This window comes from Myotis daubentonii, chromosome 3 (assembly GCF_963259705.1).
Source record: "Myotis daubentonii chromosome 3, mMyoDau2.1, whole genome shotgun sequence".
In the NCBI taxonomy this organism is placed as follows: domain Eukaryota; kingdom Metazoa; phylum Chordata; class Mammalia; order Chiroptera; family Vespertilionidae; genus Myotis; species Myotis daubentonii.
Genome location: NC_081842.1, coordinates 134,731,640 through 134,749,744, shown reverse-complemented (window position 1 = coordinate 134,749,744; position 18,105 = coordinate 134,731,640). Strand labels below are relative to the sequence as shown.

The following is an 18,105-nucleotide window of genomic DNA, read 5'->3' as shown; positions in this document are numbered from 1 at the left end:
TTTAAATAACAAATGCTAGAATGATGAAATAGAGTGATTTTCAGCTCTCCTTAATGATGCAAAGACATCATTACTCATAGAGCCGTTATAACTCAGGTAACTAATATTATTGAATTACATGTGTGCATTTTTATATGGATATTGATTTAAGTCAAATGAACCAGAGATGTGAGAATAGCAAAGCAAGGCAAAGCAAAATAAAACAAAATAAAAGGTAACAGTGGAATTCTTCTTCAAAATGTATTATAAAAATTCTTTATTAAAATGTATGAATTGACAGTGATTATCTCTCCATACCGCATGTCCCCCCCAAAAGTATACACACTTAACAGTTGATAGCTCAATTTTGAAGATGAAATATATTTAAATAAACACTGCCTTTATAATTATTCAGTGTATATATACATTTTTGGGGACAACTTATATAGGGTGTACCAAAATTCAAGCAAGATTTGAATTTTGCGTGAGCATTAACAACAACAACAACAACAACAAAAATAAAAGCCAAATTTTACTTGGTTTATTGAATCAGATTCTAATATCTGTTACCCTTTGATTTCAATCCCTTCAGTTTGATAAGCATTACCAAGTACCAATTATGGCCCAGGAGCAGGGACAATGAAGACCAATGAGGACCATGGCTTTGTGTATGTGCCAACAAAGCCGTGGAGGACATTTACCCGATGTGCTATTCCATACATACCCCTATACTGTATACTTTATGAATCAATAAAAAATTTATAATTTTTAATTATAAACCTGTATTTTCTATCAAAATTATTTCTTGCATGAATTTTGGGACACCCTATATTTTTGGTCATATATGACTTATCTTAGAAAATGTCTGTATTTTAATAAAGGGCAATGCTTAACCTGGAGGAATTCGATGCTGGCAGGGAGTTTCAGGTTCTCTGGTTGGCAAGTAGATGAGAGTTGGGGTAGAGTAGCCTTTTCCAGGAGAAGCATATCTGAATTCACTTATTGCCTTCCACTTTCCCATGAGAATCAATATATAGTCAAGTAGGTTACTGGTGGGTTCTGCAGGTAGTTTGAGGACGAGTTTCTTATGTTTTCTATATACTTATTTTTACTGCAGTTTTAAATAGACTATTTCAGTTAAAGGATCAACCATGTGGTCTCATCAATTCATTAATTTTTTTTTTTTTTTAGAAAAAAATTCATTGTATTTTGCTTTGGAAGAAAAACTATCAGTTACATATCTGTCTTTGAGTTTCCTTCCCTTTTACTTGACACGGTAGCTGGAACATATCCAATTCTCACTTCCAAAAATGCCAAACGTATTTTACAAAGAGATCTGGTTTAGAGTGACCAACTGGCCTACTTTGCTTGGCACTGTCACAGTTTTAGCACTGAAAGTCCTGCATCCCAGGAAGCCCCTCAGTCCTGGGTCAAGTGGGGCAGTTGGTCAACCAAGAGCTTCACTGCCAGACATGGTAGCCATTAGTCACATGGGGCTAGTTAAATATCAATCAACTTAAATAGAATAAAAAAAATTCAGTTCCCCTGTTGTACTAGCCATATTTCAAGGGCTCAATAACTCCATATGACTAGAGGTTACCTTAATGGAAAGTACAGATATAAAAATCTCCATCATTGCAGAAAGTCTGTTGGATGGTGCTGAGCTGGAGGGTATTTCCTGCAATTACGTAAAACTAATATCTTTTAAAATAATACCCTAATCAAGTGTCACCATTTGGTTGAGCAAACTCATGTGATGGGGCCTGCTATCTCAGTGAACACAGAGTGTGCTAACTCAGCAAAGTCACAGTGAAAACTTTTGTTTTTTAGAGTTCACATTTCCTGATGCATAAGCTGCTGGAACTAGGCCCTCAACCTTTCTAGATGCCAGGAATTTATAAACATTTGTTGGTATTTAGTGGAAATGGGAACATGGGCTAAGAAACATTTGACATGACAGCAAAAAAAGATGACTTGACCTCTTTAAATTGCCCATAAGGCATGAGAATTGCTCTGTCTTGTTCTCATTTGGAGATTTTCCCCCCTGATGCGCAGCACAGAAGAGAAGATAGCTCGATCTAGTTGAGTTACAGCTGAAGGAGGATATGCATGAGAGAAGCCACCTTTGGAATGGATGGGTTTAAGTCTATCATATCCTCACCCCTAGCATCAGTTGGATGAAACGACGGGGCTTCTCCTTGGAAACAGTGGCCAAGAATCATGGAGAAGGCATCAATTTGGCCACATCTCTCTTCCCTCAGGGCATAGGTAAATTAGAAACAGAAACAGAAACAAACTGCCTATAAGTTTGTGTGTGTGTTTTTATATGTATTTTTTATTGATTTCAGAGAGAAAGAAAGAGGGAGAGAGAGATAGAAACATGAATGAGAGAGAATCATTGATTGGCTGCCTCTTACATGCCCCACACTGGAGATTGAGCTGGAAACCCGGGCATGTTTGCTGCTGACCGGGAATCAAACCATGACCTCCTGGTTCAAAGGTCAACACTCAACCACTGAGTCACGCTGGCCAGGCCTGCCTATGGATTTGAAGATACATTGCTATGAGATCTAATTGTGAGCACAGGGATTTACTGGCATACCTCAGAGATATTGTAGGTTTGGTTCCAGACCACTGCAATACAGTGAATAGTGCAATAAAGTCACACAGATTTTTGTTTTTGTTTTCCAGTGCATATCAAAGTTATGTTTCAGTGTGGAATAGCATTAGGGCTAAAAAATTTACAGACCTTAATTAAAAAAATACTTGATTGCTAAAAAATGCTAACCATCTTTTAAAACTTCAGAGAATCATAATTTTTTTGTTGGTGGAGGGTCTTGCCTTGATTTTGATGAAACTCGATGTCTGGAAAGCTCAATAAAGCAAAGCACAATAAGTGAGGCATGACTGTATTTGTTTTAGAAAATGTTATTTAGAATCTACTAAGTTCCTACTCTTGAGCCACTCACAGTCCAGTGGGGGAGTCTAACATGTTCACTGGCTTTAAAGATATAATGTAAGAAATGATTATTTGTTAAGACAGTGACGATGATGATGACAATGCCTAACATTTATTGGAAGCTTTCCTGATGACAAGCTCTATTGCCAAGTGCTTTACATAAAAAAGTACAAGACAACACTTGGGGAATATAGATGCTAAAAAGATCGTCAGGTGAAAATATAGCACATTATTTTTCAAAATTTCCAAGAAATTTCACATATAAACAAAGCAAAACTCTCATAATTTATTTAGTGAGATAACATAGTAGAGCAATTTAGATATTGGATTTTATTTGTAATAATTTCCTTTTATATTGGAAACATTTTAGATTTATGGAGTAGTTGCAAAGCATGTACATAGAGTCTCCATATGATAAGGGGTTTCTAAGTCAGAGAGCAATGGCTTCAAGTCCCAGTTCTGTTATTTATTATTGTGTCCTTGGACAAGTTATTTAGCCACTCATATCCTCAGATGTGGCTTCTTAAATTGAAAAATGGCACAATACAATGGGGGGGGGGAAGGAGACATATGTAATACTTTCAACAATAAAGAATTTAAAGAGAAACCAAGATGGTGGCATAGGTTAACGCCAGAGATTGCTGCCTCGAACAACCACTTCAAAAATATAACTAAAAGATGGAACGGACATCATCCAGAACCACAGGAAGGCTGGCTGAGTGGAAATTCTATAACTAGGAGGAAAGAGAATATCATACCGAGACTCAGAGGAGGCGCAGTGCTGAAGTGAAATACTAAGGTGCGGAGGGCATGTGGAGCGGGCTGGAGGCGGAGGGCGTGGTTGTTGTTTTCAATCGGGAGGGAGTTTCAGACTCTGAGTTCCAGATCCGGGCAAGTCTCTAGGGACCCAGACTCATATGGGAGAAGCGGGACTGTCTGGCTTCCGTCGGAACTCGAAGGCAGCTTTCTCTCCAAGGTTTGCAGCGGTTGCTGGGACTCTGTGAGGCAGAGCCCCTGGGGACGGAACTGAGAGAAGCCATAACTGCTCGCTCTGCCCGCCCTGTAGATCCCCTGGGACCCGCCCCACCCAAGCCCTGCACAGAGGCATTTGCCGGATAGCCTTAGGCAAATGCTAGATTAGCACTGCCCTAGAGATCCAGCACAGAAGCTCTCCCACTGCAGACACAGCTGACTCTCATAGCCAGTTAGCCTGGAGGTCAAATCACCCCCGGTATTGCCAACAACAATCAAGGCTTAACTACAACAAGACTGCGCACAAAGACCACAAGGGGGTGCACCAAGAAAGCATAAAAAATGCGGAGACAAAGAAACATGACAGATATGGAGGATATAGAGCTAAAAACCGCACTTTTAAGGTCTTTCAATAATTTTCTAGAAACTGCCGATAAATATAGTGAGATCCTCAAGAAATCTAAAGAGACTCTCGATGTTGTGATAAAGAACCAACTAGAAATTAAGCACACACTGACTGAAATAAAGAATACTATACAGACTCCCAACAGCAGACCAGAGGAGCGCAAGAATCAAGTCAAAGATTTGAAATGTGAAGAAGCAAAAAATACCCAACCGGAAAAGCAAAATGAAAAAAGAATCCGAAAATATGAAGATAGTGTAAGAAGCCTCTGGGATAGCTTCAAGCGTACCAACATCAGAATTATAGGGGTGCCAGAAGATGAGAGAGAGCAAGATATTGAAAACCTATTTGAAGAAATAATGACAGAAAACTTCCCCCACCTGGTGAAAGAAATAGACTTACAGGTCCAGGAAGCACAGAGAACCCCAAACAAAAGGAATCCAAAGAGGACCACACCAAGACACATCATAATTAAAATGCCAAGAGCAAAAGACAAAGAGAGAATCTTAAAAGCAGCAAGAGAAAGAAACTCAGTTACCTACAAGGGAATACCCATATGACTGTCAGCTGATTTCTCAACAGAAACTTTGCAGGCCAGAAGGAAATGGCAAGAAATATTCAAAGTGATGAATACCAAGAACCTACAACCAAGATTACTTTATCCAGCAAAGCTATCAATCAGAAGTGAAGGCCAGATAAAGAGCTTCACAGATAAGGAAAAGCTAAAGGAGTTCATCACCGCCAAACCAGTATTATATGAAATGCTGAAAGGTATCCTTTAAGAAGAGGAAGAAGAAAAAGATAAAGATACAAATTATGAACAACAAACATGCATCTATCAACAAGTGAATCTAAGAATCAAGTGAATAAATAATCTGATGTACAGAATGAACTGGTGATTATAATAGAATCAGGGACATAGAAAGGGAATGGACTTACTATTCTTGGGGGCGGGGGGGAAAGGGGTGTGGGAGATGGGGGAAGAGACTGGACAAAAATCGTGCACCTATGGATGAGGACAGTGGGTGGGGAGTGAGGGCGGAGGGTGGGGCGGGAACTGGGAGGAGGGGAGTTATGGGGGGGGAAAAAGAGGAACAAATGTAATAATCTGAACAATAAAGATTTAATAATAAATAAATAAATAATAATAAAAAAAGAATTTAAAAAAAGAAAAATGGCACAATAATACTTGCTTTAGAAAATCATATGTTAAAATAGTTTCAAGTGGCCACTGTATAATGATTATAGTTTTAGATCTTCAAAGGATAAGTTCCATTTCCCCCCTTATCCTGCTGCTTTTCTCAGGCAGTGGAGGAAGCTCTCTTCTAACTTCCACCCAGGCTCAGTCCCCACCAAGCCAAGTGGACCCATCATCTTTTTGTGTCACATTGTCAACAAGCCTCTTCCCACCTAAAGAAATGGCGGGAAGATGTAATGGGTATACTCATTGTCTTACTATAGATCAGCGATTTTCAACCTTTTCCATCTCATGGCACACATAAATTAATTACTAAAATTCTGTGGCACACCAAAAAATGTACTTTTTGCTGATCTGACAAAAAAAATAGATATAGTTTTGATTCATTCAGATCAAATGGTTATTGTTATGTTGGCTGTTGTCATTTTTTTCATTTGACAGCCTAGAGAGAAAAAAGGTCCATGCCCTGACTAAATAGTCAGGTATTGCATGTTTTAGAAATTCTTGCCACACACCACTGTGCCACAGCACACAGGTTGAAAATCACTGTCTTAGACTGTTCAGGCTGCTGTAACAAAAGACCATAGACTGGGTTTCTTAAGCAACATAAACACATTTCTCACAGGTTTGGGGCAGGAAGTCCAAGATTGAGGTACCAGCAGATCCAGTGTTTGGTAAGGGCCCACCTCCTCGTTTGTAGATAGCCATCTTATGTGAAGAGCAGAGAGAGGAAGCAAACTCTGTCATGCGTCTTCTTATAAGAGCACTAGTCCCATCTCGAGGGCTTTGCCCTCATGACCTAATTACCTCCCCAAAGCCCCCTTCTCCAAATACCATCAAATTGGAGATTAGAGTTTCCACATGTGAATTTTGAGAGGAACAAACATTTAGTCCACAGCACCCATTCAGGATAGGAAGTTGAAACATTCTGCCCGGGGGTGTTCAGTGTGGGTTCACTGAGAGGGCTCCCTGATCACCCTCTTAGCGCTCTGAGCATGGGTATAAGGACTCCCTCTCTGTGGACCTGGTGAACAGTTCACAACTCAGCCTCCCATATCTTTCTGCTGAACGGGGGATGGGACTCAAAGGCTTGGGAAACTGGGGGATCAAGCAACTTCCTCTCTTTCTATGATCTTTGAGGTACTGAGGGCTGTTTCTCTACTTCTCAAACACAGAAAACTCCCAGGATTCACCAGGCCTCTGCATGGCCCATTTGGGCAATGCACACTCACTTCCATCATCAACTAACAGCCACTCCTATGATATGATTTCTTAAAAAGGAAATACTTCTAACTATACAGTATTTGGGCAATGGATTCAAAAGCAGTTTTCTGGCTTCATAATTTGGCAAACAGTTGAGCACACTTGAATTTTTCTATACTTCTCTCTGCTACCTAGGAGACATTTATAATTATCGCTTACTATCCCCCTTCATTAAAACAAACTCAAATTGAGTGTTTTCGTTTATCTAATTCCCTTGTCTACATGAACTTGCCCCTTTGTTCTCTCTCTCTCTCTTCTTTCTTTTTCTCTCTTTCTCTCTTTCAAAGAGAGGTGATGATAGCTCATAAACCTTAGACTCTAGGTCAATTTCAGTTGTTCTTTTCAATTCCTAAGAAACTTATCAGGGGCATTGGGAAATTCTGGTTCATTATAGTCTTAATGGAAAGCCCCGGGTCAAGAGTTACAACATTTTTCCAGTTTAAAAGCTAATGCTGATCTTAAGACGACTCTGTAATATGTCTGAGAATTATTCTTATCAAATGTTTTCTGGAAAGAATTCAGGCTTGCAGTGGAGAGCCTATTGATAGATTTAGCACTTCTACTATGCCACTCACTGAAGACACACTGCAAAAAGTTATTCCTGCAAACACACTTCCTAGTGGCAAGATACTTCTTGTGCCCCAGATGGGCATTCTGATCAGGTGATGACCATGAGGACAGACTTTCTCCCAGTACCTTCGCTATCATAAAACCTAATGCTTATTGAGCACTTACCATCTTCAGGGCTTTATTCTTGGCATTCACATGTACTGTTTTGTTCAGCCTGCATAGCAATACTATGAGTTGGGCACTATTATTATACTCATTTTACAGTTGAAGAAACTGAGACATAGAGAGTTTTATCTGCTTGCCCATAGCCACACAGGTAGGAAGAAGTGAAACCAGAGCTGAACTAGGGCACACTGACCTTAGAGCCCAGACACTTGGCCTCTGTGTAAAAACGTTTTACCTCACTTCACGTTGGAGTCCATGCTTTGTTAGAAGCCAACATTTAACTGCGGGCTGGGAGCCTTATCAAAACAACAGAAAGCAAATTGAGAGCCACTCAAATCCTCCAGCAGCTTGCCAACATTTCCTCAGTCATCCTCTTCCTCTCAGTGTCCCCACAGTTACATCACTGATGGTGGAGCGACAACAATGTCGGGGCTGAGGGCTGCATAGTCCTACTTGGCCACTTAGCTCAGTGGCTTTGAGGCCCAGTGTGCTCTCTTTTCGCTCCTGAGCCAGTGCTTCCTTTGAAAGTTAAAGCCAGATTGATGGAACACTAATTCAACTAAAGAGCCAAAAACTATATAAAAACTGGTTTATGTTATTACAACTGTGGGGGAGGGTGTTTTTAGGCCTGTAGTGCAGAAATCATTAAATCATTGCTTCCAGAACCCGGGGGGGGGGGGGGGGAATCAGTTCTCTCCCACAATTAAGTTCATTGACAAAGAGGCCTCATGGTTTGAGAACAATCTTCAGGTCAAGTGGGTAAGCTTCATAGAGTCCCTATGTAGGCCTTTTCTGAATCACTTTAACTTGTCTGCCTCTGTATCTTGGAAGGTGAACACAGAAGGGGAAATGTCAGGCTATCATGAAAAAAAAAAAGTTTTGACATCTTTGAAGAGTAGTATACAAAGGGTTGGTACTGGACTAGAGGGTCAGGAGGAGACATTTCTTCTAAGTAGCTGATAATCGGCTGTACTTCTGTCTCCAGGAGCTCACAACCTGTAAAGCATTCTTATCCTAAGCAGGCCAAGGTTCAAAGAAGTTGAGTTTGTTGAAAGTACAAAGAGAGAAAAGCTGATTTTATTCTGCATTGGCATGTGATTTATTTTAGGCCACAACAAAAACTGGAATCACTTCGAGTAGCCCCAAACAGCATGAATGTTGTAGAGGGGATTGTTGGAAAATGCTTAGTGATCATGGATACTCATCAACCATGGAGATAAGTGAAGTAATTCCAGATGAATAATTAATATACACTAATTTAGATTTGCTTGGTAGGCAGAAGTGCCAAGGAAGCCAACACATTTGACCTTCAACTTCAAAGTAAACAAAGGTACTTAGAAGTTTTGTTTCATTTTCATATAATTTGAGAATATCATTTTTATTCAAAGGGCAGTAAACAATTAACCAAAACAACTCCTTTTGACCAAATAAGTCAACTCTGTAATGAACAATTTCACAGCTTCTGCTACTGCTTCTTCTGCTTTTTTTAAGTTAAGGGGATTTTTTATTTAAAGCCCAGCAAACTTTTCCTTGCTTTTATGAAACACTGCCCTATGTTTCCAGGCAGAAAAACAAACACTTTCAAAGGTCATGTGATGTAATTCTAGAAATGTAGAAATAAGAAAACCAAGTAACAAGCAAAAAGGATGTATCTGATAAAAATCTTTGGCAGATGTCTTAAAGCAGAATCCATAAATATGCATGCATATATGTGTAATACTAAGAGGATTTCACCTTGAAAGTTGATAGCTGTAATTCCTTAATAAAGACCACTTGTTTGACAAGGGCTCAATTAGTCTCTGAGCTGGGTTACACAGGAAATCAAATTCTGTTCCATTACAGGAGCCCTTCTCAGTAACCTCTCTGAGTACACATATGGGCAGAGGTGGAAAGAGGCAAATAAAGCCTTTTTCTCTTCCAAGACCAAAGAAGTTGGTGCATGTAAATACAGATTAAAGTGCTTCCATAAGGCTTTACATCCCCCTCTCCCCACAGGATCATGGCCTGTCCTACAGAAGGGGCACTGAATTCTTCTGGTTTCTATTGAGCAATTGGGGATGATTTCCTTCTCGGAAAATGGGGAAAATGGTACTACTGCCTCAGAAGGATCATATTATGTACTACTTTTTATAATCAGGGCAAAAAAATGTAGCTGCCCATACAACAGCAAGATGCTTATCACCTGTATGAAAAGTATAGTCACTGGTACATGCAGCATCCAGGATTGTGAGAGGGATTACAACTGTTTGTTTAGGCCCGACATCCCCTAAAGGGTTCTGGATTATGAGAGGGCGCAGGCCAGGCTGAGGGGATCTCGCCCTGCCCATCCCCCCATGCATGAATTTCATGCACCGGGCCTCTAGTACCAATTAAAAGACAGATATGGGCATAGTGAATTTAAAAAAGCAACATACCCAACTATATTGTTTACCAGACACTCACTTTAATGTCAATGATATAGGTAGCTTGACAGTAAAAAGATGAAAAATACATACCAATAAACATAGAAGGAATAGCAATATAAATATCAGGTAAAGTAAACTTTATCTGAGCAAAGAAAGTTAACAGAGACAAAGAGAGACATTACATAATGATACAAAGATCCATCAATAGGAAAAGATAGCAATCCTAAAGATATTGCACCAAACAATAGAGTCTCAAATGCACAAAGCAAAAGCTGATGGAGTTGAAAGGAGAAATAGACAAATTCATAATTATTAGGGGTTGCAACAGCCCCTTTCCAGCAAATGAAACAATTATTAGATAGAAAATCAGCAAACAGAATGCAGTTCATGTATATGAGTACCCATGACTCAGACATGTGTCTCTATAGACTGCTAAAACAAGGTAATCAGAGCCTAACTGCTGTTGTCCTTGTAGTGAATTTCCCAGGAAAGCAGGAATTCACATGAGACACTCAAAACTTGAAAATGAATGTGCTTATGATCACCATTGAATATGTTTCTTAATCTTGCTGATTAATTCAATATATAAAAATCTATACTAATATCTAAGTTTTCTTGTGAGAAAATGTATGCATTTCTGTAAACAGGATATTTGCAAAATAGTGAAATTTGAGAGTGTAAAAAAGGTGTTCCTTTTAATTAGATAGTTTCTCTTTAATAACATCATCAGACCTCACATAATCAAGTAACATGCAAGAGAAATCCACTTGAAAATTCTAGAATTTGGGTACAAAACAAAGTAATTCAAGAAACAGTGGAAGACTCCTGTACTGGTTGTTAGTTAAGAGACCTGTATTCTGGTCATTACTCCCCCATAGTTGTGAAACTTTGAGAAAGTCCCTTAACCTCTCTGAGCTTTCATTTTCTCACCTGAAAGACAAAAATGTTGAACCAACTGTCCTCAAATGGATCTTTACAGCTCTAAACTTTTAAAATAATGTGAGTCAATTTCATGCTTGTAAACAGGAAGAATTCTTTAGGTTCCCAACTGAAAATCTACCTTCAAAACTATCAACAGAGAACGTCTAAGTGAATCTGAGAAGATCACAGAACACTGCATTTCTTGTAAAAGCAAAGCTAGAGATCAAGGAGCAAGGCAGTTCTGAACCAGGTTTCCCAATGCAACAGACAAAGTAAAGTGGTGGGCCAAGAGAGTTCTCACAGTAAAAAAAAAAAAAAAAAAAAAAAGGTTCCAGTGCCTTTCAGAGTTGGTTTGTTTGGTGACTGAAAACCAAAACATGTTCTCATCAAACAGACTTCAGATGGGGGGCCTTTAATAAATGTTCTAGTTTTTAAAAAGAAGGTCACTCACAGTGACCTCTGGGAAAAACAAATATTCTTAAATGTGGTATAATGGGTGAGCTTCATCCTCGGTTCTCAGCTGCATGTACAGCAAATGGACAGGGACTTCTAGGGATGCAAAGTCCACTGGAAGGAAGATCCCAGTCTCCCTTCACCTTGGTTTCAACGGGGCAACACACATATTTAATTATTTCCAGCATCACCCACCTTAAATCAAGGAGAGGGCTTTAGAAGACAGGGTGATATTGGCTCAGAGGCAGGAGGGGCTCCAGGGAAATACAAGCAGCACTGCATGAATGAGGAATAATAGGAATCCCAAGGGTTAGAGATCCTGGCTTCAGGAAACAATCAGACCTCCAGAATCCCTGGGCCCCATTTCACTTGAGGAAACTAACACCCCAATGGGGCTGATAGTTGACAAGTCCAAGGTTACACAGTAGATTCCAGCCCAGGTTTGATCCCCTGCTCTTTGTACCTCATCACTCTGTGACTGGCCTAGGAATGAGTTATAATCCCTATCAGTCAAAAGTGTTATGTTTGCTAGTGGCCATGAACACTTCGCTCAGAGGGATTACTTTAATCCTCCTCTCCTCTTACATGGTGTCTGAAGTTTCCCGTGATTTACTCAATGCATTCATCTTTAACTCAAACTTCTGTATATTCAGAATGACAGAATAATGTGCAGGATAATTTAGGTTCCATTAGTACATTATACATGCCTCTATTATAGTACTTATCACATCGTGCTGTAATTTTTTGTTTATGTATCTGTCTCTGCAATTTGACTATGAGTTCCTCCAGGGTTTAGGCTATGTCTTACTCATCTTAGTATTCTACCTGCTTCCCAGAACCCAGCAGCTAAACATTTTGAGGATAGTAGATTTTACATGAATGAGCCGGCATTATAGTAAGGCTCTATAGACAAGTATGCCTGATATGCACATATTCATTTATTTAATAGATATTTATTAATTTCTTATTGTGTGCCCAGCACTATGCTAAGCTCTAGGAATCCAAACACAACCACTTTAAGCCCTGGGAGATAATGGCACATTAAGAGATTAATTCCTAATTGTTATAGACTAGATGTTTTTGTTTCTCCAAAATTCATGTCTTGAAATCATAACTGCCAAAATAATGGTATTAGGAGGTTAGACTTTTGAAAGATGATTAGATCATGAGGGTGGAGCCCCCATGAATAGGATTAGTGTCTTTACAAAAGAAATGCCAAAGAGATCCTCAGCTCCTCCTGATATGTAAGGACCCAGTGAGAAGACAACTGTCAAAGAAGTGAGCTCTCACTAGACACCGAATCTGCTGGTGCCTGGATCTTGGACTTCCCAGCCTCCTAAACTGTGAGAAATAATAAGTTTTTGTTGTTCATACCCAATGTGTGGTATTTTTGTTATAGCACCCCAAGTAGACTAATACACTAATTAATTATCATGCAATTTACATATGCACAAGGTATTAAGAAAGATTAGAAGGGGTTATTTAATATGGCCTGGTTGAGGAGAGGCTTATGTAAGAGTTCCTAGAGAAGAAAACTGCTGAGCTGCATTTTAGAGGATGGGTATGAGAGAATCAGTCAAAGTTATGTTGAAAGAAGGCATCAGGAAGAGGAGAAAGTGGGAATAAAGGCATTGGGACATGACATAGTGAGGTGTGGGTGGAAACCTCTGCCAATTTGGTGGTGTTGGAGGAACATCAAGTGTGAGGTGAGATAAGGCTGGGAAGAGTAACAAAGCCATAGGGAAGTGGGAAGTTTTATTAAAAGCTATGGAACTTGGATGTTATGTTGCAGGTGATATTGATTCAGTAAAGGGACTCAAGCTGGGGAGGGATGTGGTAAGGTTAGAACTCCTGATAAAATTCTCCCTGGCCTTGTGAAGAACAGAGTTGGGGAATAAGACTGGAATCAGGAAAACCGATTAGAAGACAGTTGCTGTAGCACTGGAAAGAAATAAAGAAAAGTTGAACTAGGACAGTTGTAGAAGTGATGAAAAGAAGAGGACTAATTTGAGCTTGGTTTGGGAGATGAACTTGGCAAAATTTGGTGGTTAATTGGAATTGGGGTGAGAGAGAAGGCAAGGAAGATAAGAGGTTAATGAGGGCATTCTCAGAAGACAGAGAATAAAAAGCCCAAGTTTGGGGAAATGCAGTGAGTTCATTTTAGACTTCTTGAGTTTGAGGTATAACCGGCACATCCAGGAGATGTCCAAACGTAGTTGGGTATGTTTGAAGTTTTATGGGGATGAGGAGAAGGCTGGGACTAGAAGTATATAGTTTGTGGTCACAAACTGTAAAGCAGTGGTAGAAGCTAATAGTTGGCAAAATCACCAGGATAAGTATGTTGTGTGAAATGGGCAGTGGCTGGCCCAGCTCCCTGGGAAATAGAACATGTAAGGAGCTAGTAAAAAAAAAAAAAAAAAAAAAAAAAGATAATCAGAGCATGTTAGGAGTGTTGGGAGGACCAGTCCTGCTCACATGTGGCTTCCTCAGGGCCAGCTTTTCCCTGACCTCCTGTCTACCCCAAGTCTGGTACTATATTATCCCTTTAATAAGTCCTCTGTGTTTGCCCTTCACAAAAGCTACTATAATTATAAATTATACCCAATTGTGTTATTATTTAATTTCTAGATCTTCTGTTAAAATATGAGTTCCATGAGAGCAGGGATTGGATTTCTTATTCCCTAGGGAATCCCCAGAGCCTTCATTACTCAATAAGTATTTGTGAAATTAAAAAAATTGTTTTCCAGCCTTGGTTGGGTGACTCAGTTGGAACATCGTCCCATACACCAATAGGTTGAGGATTCCATTCCCAGTCAGGGCACATACTGTTGTGGCAGAACCATCAGCCAGCACTCTGAGGGAGGAAAGTTTAGCCTTTATTTCACAGATCTGCTAGTCCAGGGGAGTTCCGGATCCAAAGCCTGAACTGAACTCATGGGGAGGCTCTATATACCTCCTCCTGTGGTGGGCTCCTGAGGGACCCTGCAGCTCTGCCCAAGTCAGTTTTGGCGGGGCCTTGGGGTTAGGCTCTGCAGCTCCACCCACGTCAGCCAGAGTGGGCAAGTAAGACTACAGTTTTAACCAGATACTGAACTAGGTTGCAAGCCCCCGCCCCGCCCCATTTTCCTTTTCACAGACTTCTTTTACATTGGAGAATATAGTATATTTAACACAGTAAATAGGAATGTTTACAGGCAACAAGTTCATGTGCTCCCTTCAGTCTGGTTAAACCTCCAGGGGTCTAAAATAATCCAGAGGATTATTCTGACATTTCAAAGGTGTGCTAACCTATAAGCACAAAACAATGGACAGGCTGCTAAAGGCAAAAATAAAACTCTTACTAAAGAAGTTATAGTCAACCATGACCTGCCCAAGTAGGAATTTATAATCAGATCACCCTGTGAAGTTACTTTTAGCCACTGCTGAGCTTCTCTGATTTATTACATAGTCCTCTTTTTGTTCATACAGTCAACAGCAGACTACATATACAATGGTGGTCCCATAGGATTAAAATGGAGCTGAAAAATTCCCATCACCTAGTAATGTCATGGCCATAATGCACACCGTAAAGTCACACCGTAATGCGATATACAAATTGCCTACAGTACTCAGTATAGTAACACGCAGTACAGGTTTGAATCTTAGGAGATCTAAGGGAACAGAATTCATCATCCCAAAATATGTCTATTTGGCGTAAAGATTATTTTAGGCTGGTTAATTTAAAAAAAGAGCAGACATGGGAGAAACTGAAAATGGAATAGAGGTTACCCTTTGTAAGATAAGAGAGGAATTACCTTATCTCTAGAAACTCTTACCAAAGCAGAAGACAACTCCCAGTTAAATCTGCGTAACAACCTTACCCTTGCTTGCTGTGCTTTTCCTGGTAACCTCCCTTCACTGACTCCCTACGCCCCCAGCATCTTTTGTCTTCAGCTGGAGATGTTATTTAAGGTGTTGGTTTTAGTCATTTTGGCAAGTTACTCAGCTTTCCTGGGTCTCTCCATGTTTACAGGACATAAATATTATGTTATACGTGCTATTAGACTTTCGTTTTTTTTTTTTTCTCCTGTTAACCTGTGTTTTATTTCAAGGATAACTTAACCAAGAACCCAGAAGGGAAAATTATTTTTCCTCCCTTACAGAGAAATAGGCTATACTGTAAAGCCTTGGTGTGTAGTAGGCTATATCATCTAGATTTGCGTTAAGTGCACTCTGATGTTTGCACAACAACGACATTGCCTAGTGGCACATTTTTCAGAATGTATTCCATTGTTAAGCAGTGCATGACTGTTTATATTACGTTACATCATTTATTAAAATGCTAAAAATTGAATTTCAATGTTAAATGCCAAACTTCTTACAAATAAATTTAAATAATTTTATCAATATTTATGAAAGGCCTCATCTGTGGGCACTGAGGCTAATGCAGGAAAAAAAGTCCAGATGTTAAAAGGTCGGTCTCCAGGTTTGAACAGACAAACTTCAGAGATTTGGGTCTTTTCCTCTTTTCCTACTTGTGCCTCAAATCCTTACCCATCTGCAGACTTATACTTGAGATGTTTGCATGAAGGAGTAAAATCCCTACATCTACAGTAGTATTTACCATGATAATGCCCTGGGAGACGTAGCACAACAATTCACATGTGCACCAAGTTACAAAACATGTTACAGAGAATTTTCTGGTGGGACAGGAAGAGAATTTAAGGGGTAAGCAGAGAGTGGATAAATGCAAAGGGAGCCTGAGGGTGTGCAGAGCAAACCTTGTTTCTTTAGGGTCAGACACCCCCGTTAAAGCACAGATTGCAGCTCTGCCTCTGAAGTTTCTGCAAGCTCTATTTTAGCGCCTGGGCTTCAAGTTCCTCATCTGAAAATGAGGATCATAATTGTTCTAGAATAGTAAGAAACTAGGAAAATCGCAGGACAAGCAGAATAGGGAAACTAAGACAGAGAGTTAAACAGCATTTTGTAGTCACCTCGTACCGTGGTCGGCAAAACTCATTAGTCAACTGAGCCAAATATCAACAGTACAACGATTGAAATTTCTTTTGAGAGCCAAATTTTTTAAACTTAAACTATATAGGTAGGTACATTGTTATTAACTTAATTAGGGTACTCATAAGGCTTAGGAACAGCCACACTCAAGGGGCCAAAGAGCCGCATGTGGCTCGAGAGCCGCAGTTTGCCCACCATGGACCTAGTAAATCCTATCTTCCCTAAACCAAGGGCACTTGAGAGTAAATGGTGTGCATTTCGCCTCCCCAACCAGAGGGTAAATAGCTAAACACACAGAGACAAATAACAGAAATTCAATTAGGTGCCATTTGCCACCCACACCCAAGGACAGATAAATTAAGAAAATAAATCTCATTTTGGTACATCAGCATAAAGCTGATGAATATTCTATTGATTCACCACTAAGATCTGCCCTAAACACCCAATCTTTAACACCCCTGAAAATGAAGGTCCCAAGGTGTTCTCTCGCCTTTTCTTGGGAGCACTCCCATTCCATCCCCTTCCTTCTGTCCTTTCCCCATGGCATGCATCCCCAGTCTCTAAGGGACCCCATGAGACTTGCAACCAGGGGAGCGATGGGCAGCAGCATCTGGTCCCAGACTAACCCCCTGGACCTGTCTCCAAGGCCCCCTATTCTCTGACTTCCCAGTGAGGTAAGGCAGCCCAGCCTAGGCTCTCCTCTTACTTCTATGCCCTTCCTTGTTTCACTGTCCTAAGTATATTTTTGCTGCAGTCAATAAATTCTTGCTTGCTTTTCTACACTTTGTCTCTTGATTGAAATATTTCCCTCAAGAAGTCAGTAACTGAGGGTTCCTTGTCTCACCGATAACAATAATAGTACTTAATTCATAGTCATGTTTAGAGGGTAAATGAATTAACGTGTGTGTAAAGCACTTGGAACAATGCCTGTCATGTATTAAGTACTGGAAAATTATTAGATGCTATTGTTGAGAAGGTTAACTTGAAGTGCAGGCAGATAGGGCAGGGGTGCAGTAGAAAACAAAGACGGGTGGAACATAGGCAGGGGCAGCAGACACGGCAGTTTCAACCAGCCTAACCACAGGAACCAACCAAGCAGAAATAATAAAATGCTTCTGGACTCAAAGCGGGAGGCATGGGAAACCAAGAGAGGGCCTGCAGTAAACAAGACGTACAAACACAGAAACAGAAAAAGTTCAGGATAGGAACATACTAACAACACATAGAGACAGGGAAAGTTTAGGTCCATTACTGGGCAAAAACAATGGAGGGAATCAATCAGGTGATGACACAGGTAGACATAGAGCAGGCTTGTAGCAAATATATACCCCTGGACTACAAGGCTTTGACGGGCAGCCCATTCTTGGGTCCCCCTCCCCTTGCGGGGAGCCTGAATCTGCTTGTAATAAATTTTCCACACTTTGCTTAAATCTTCTGGTCCGCGAAGCTCATTCTTTGGCGTTGAGAGACACGACCCGGGGAAAACACCTCGTCTCACCAATCTGGTCATCATCGTTATTTGTAATTTTAACCTAGGCCATGGAATTGTGTACAGTTTTATGTCACCCATTTCCCAGATCACCTCTTCTTTGGGAATGTTTACAATGCAGACCCTTTGTTGCTAGTTCAGATTTGCTCTACACCCATATGCAGTGTCTAAGATTTGGGATCCTATGATGGTAGCTTTGTTTGGTTTTGTCCTACATGTACAGTCTGAAGTTCCTTTTAAAAATATATATTTTTTTTATTTCAGAGAGGAAGAGATAGAAACACCAGTGATGAGAGACAATCATTGATTGGCTGCCTCCTGCACACCCCCTACTGG

General features: G+C 40.2%; 1 protein-coding gene across 1 annotated transcript in view; it reads left to right on the top strand.

Annotated features, from left to right (window-relative positions):
- Window positions 1-18,105, top strand: part of ADTRP (androgen dependent TFPI regulating protein) — an 85,847-nt gene that overhangs the window by 3,078 nt on the left and 64,664 nt on the right. The gene's annotated exons all lie outside the window — the stretch shown is intronic.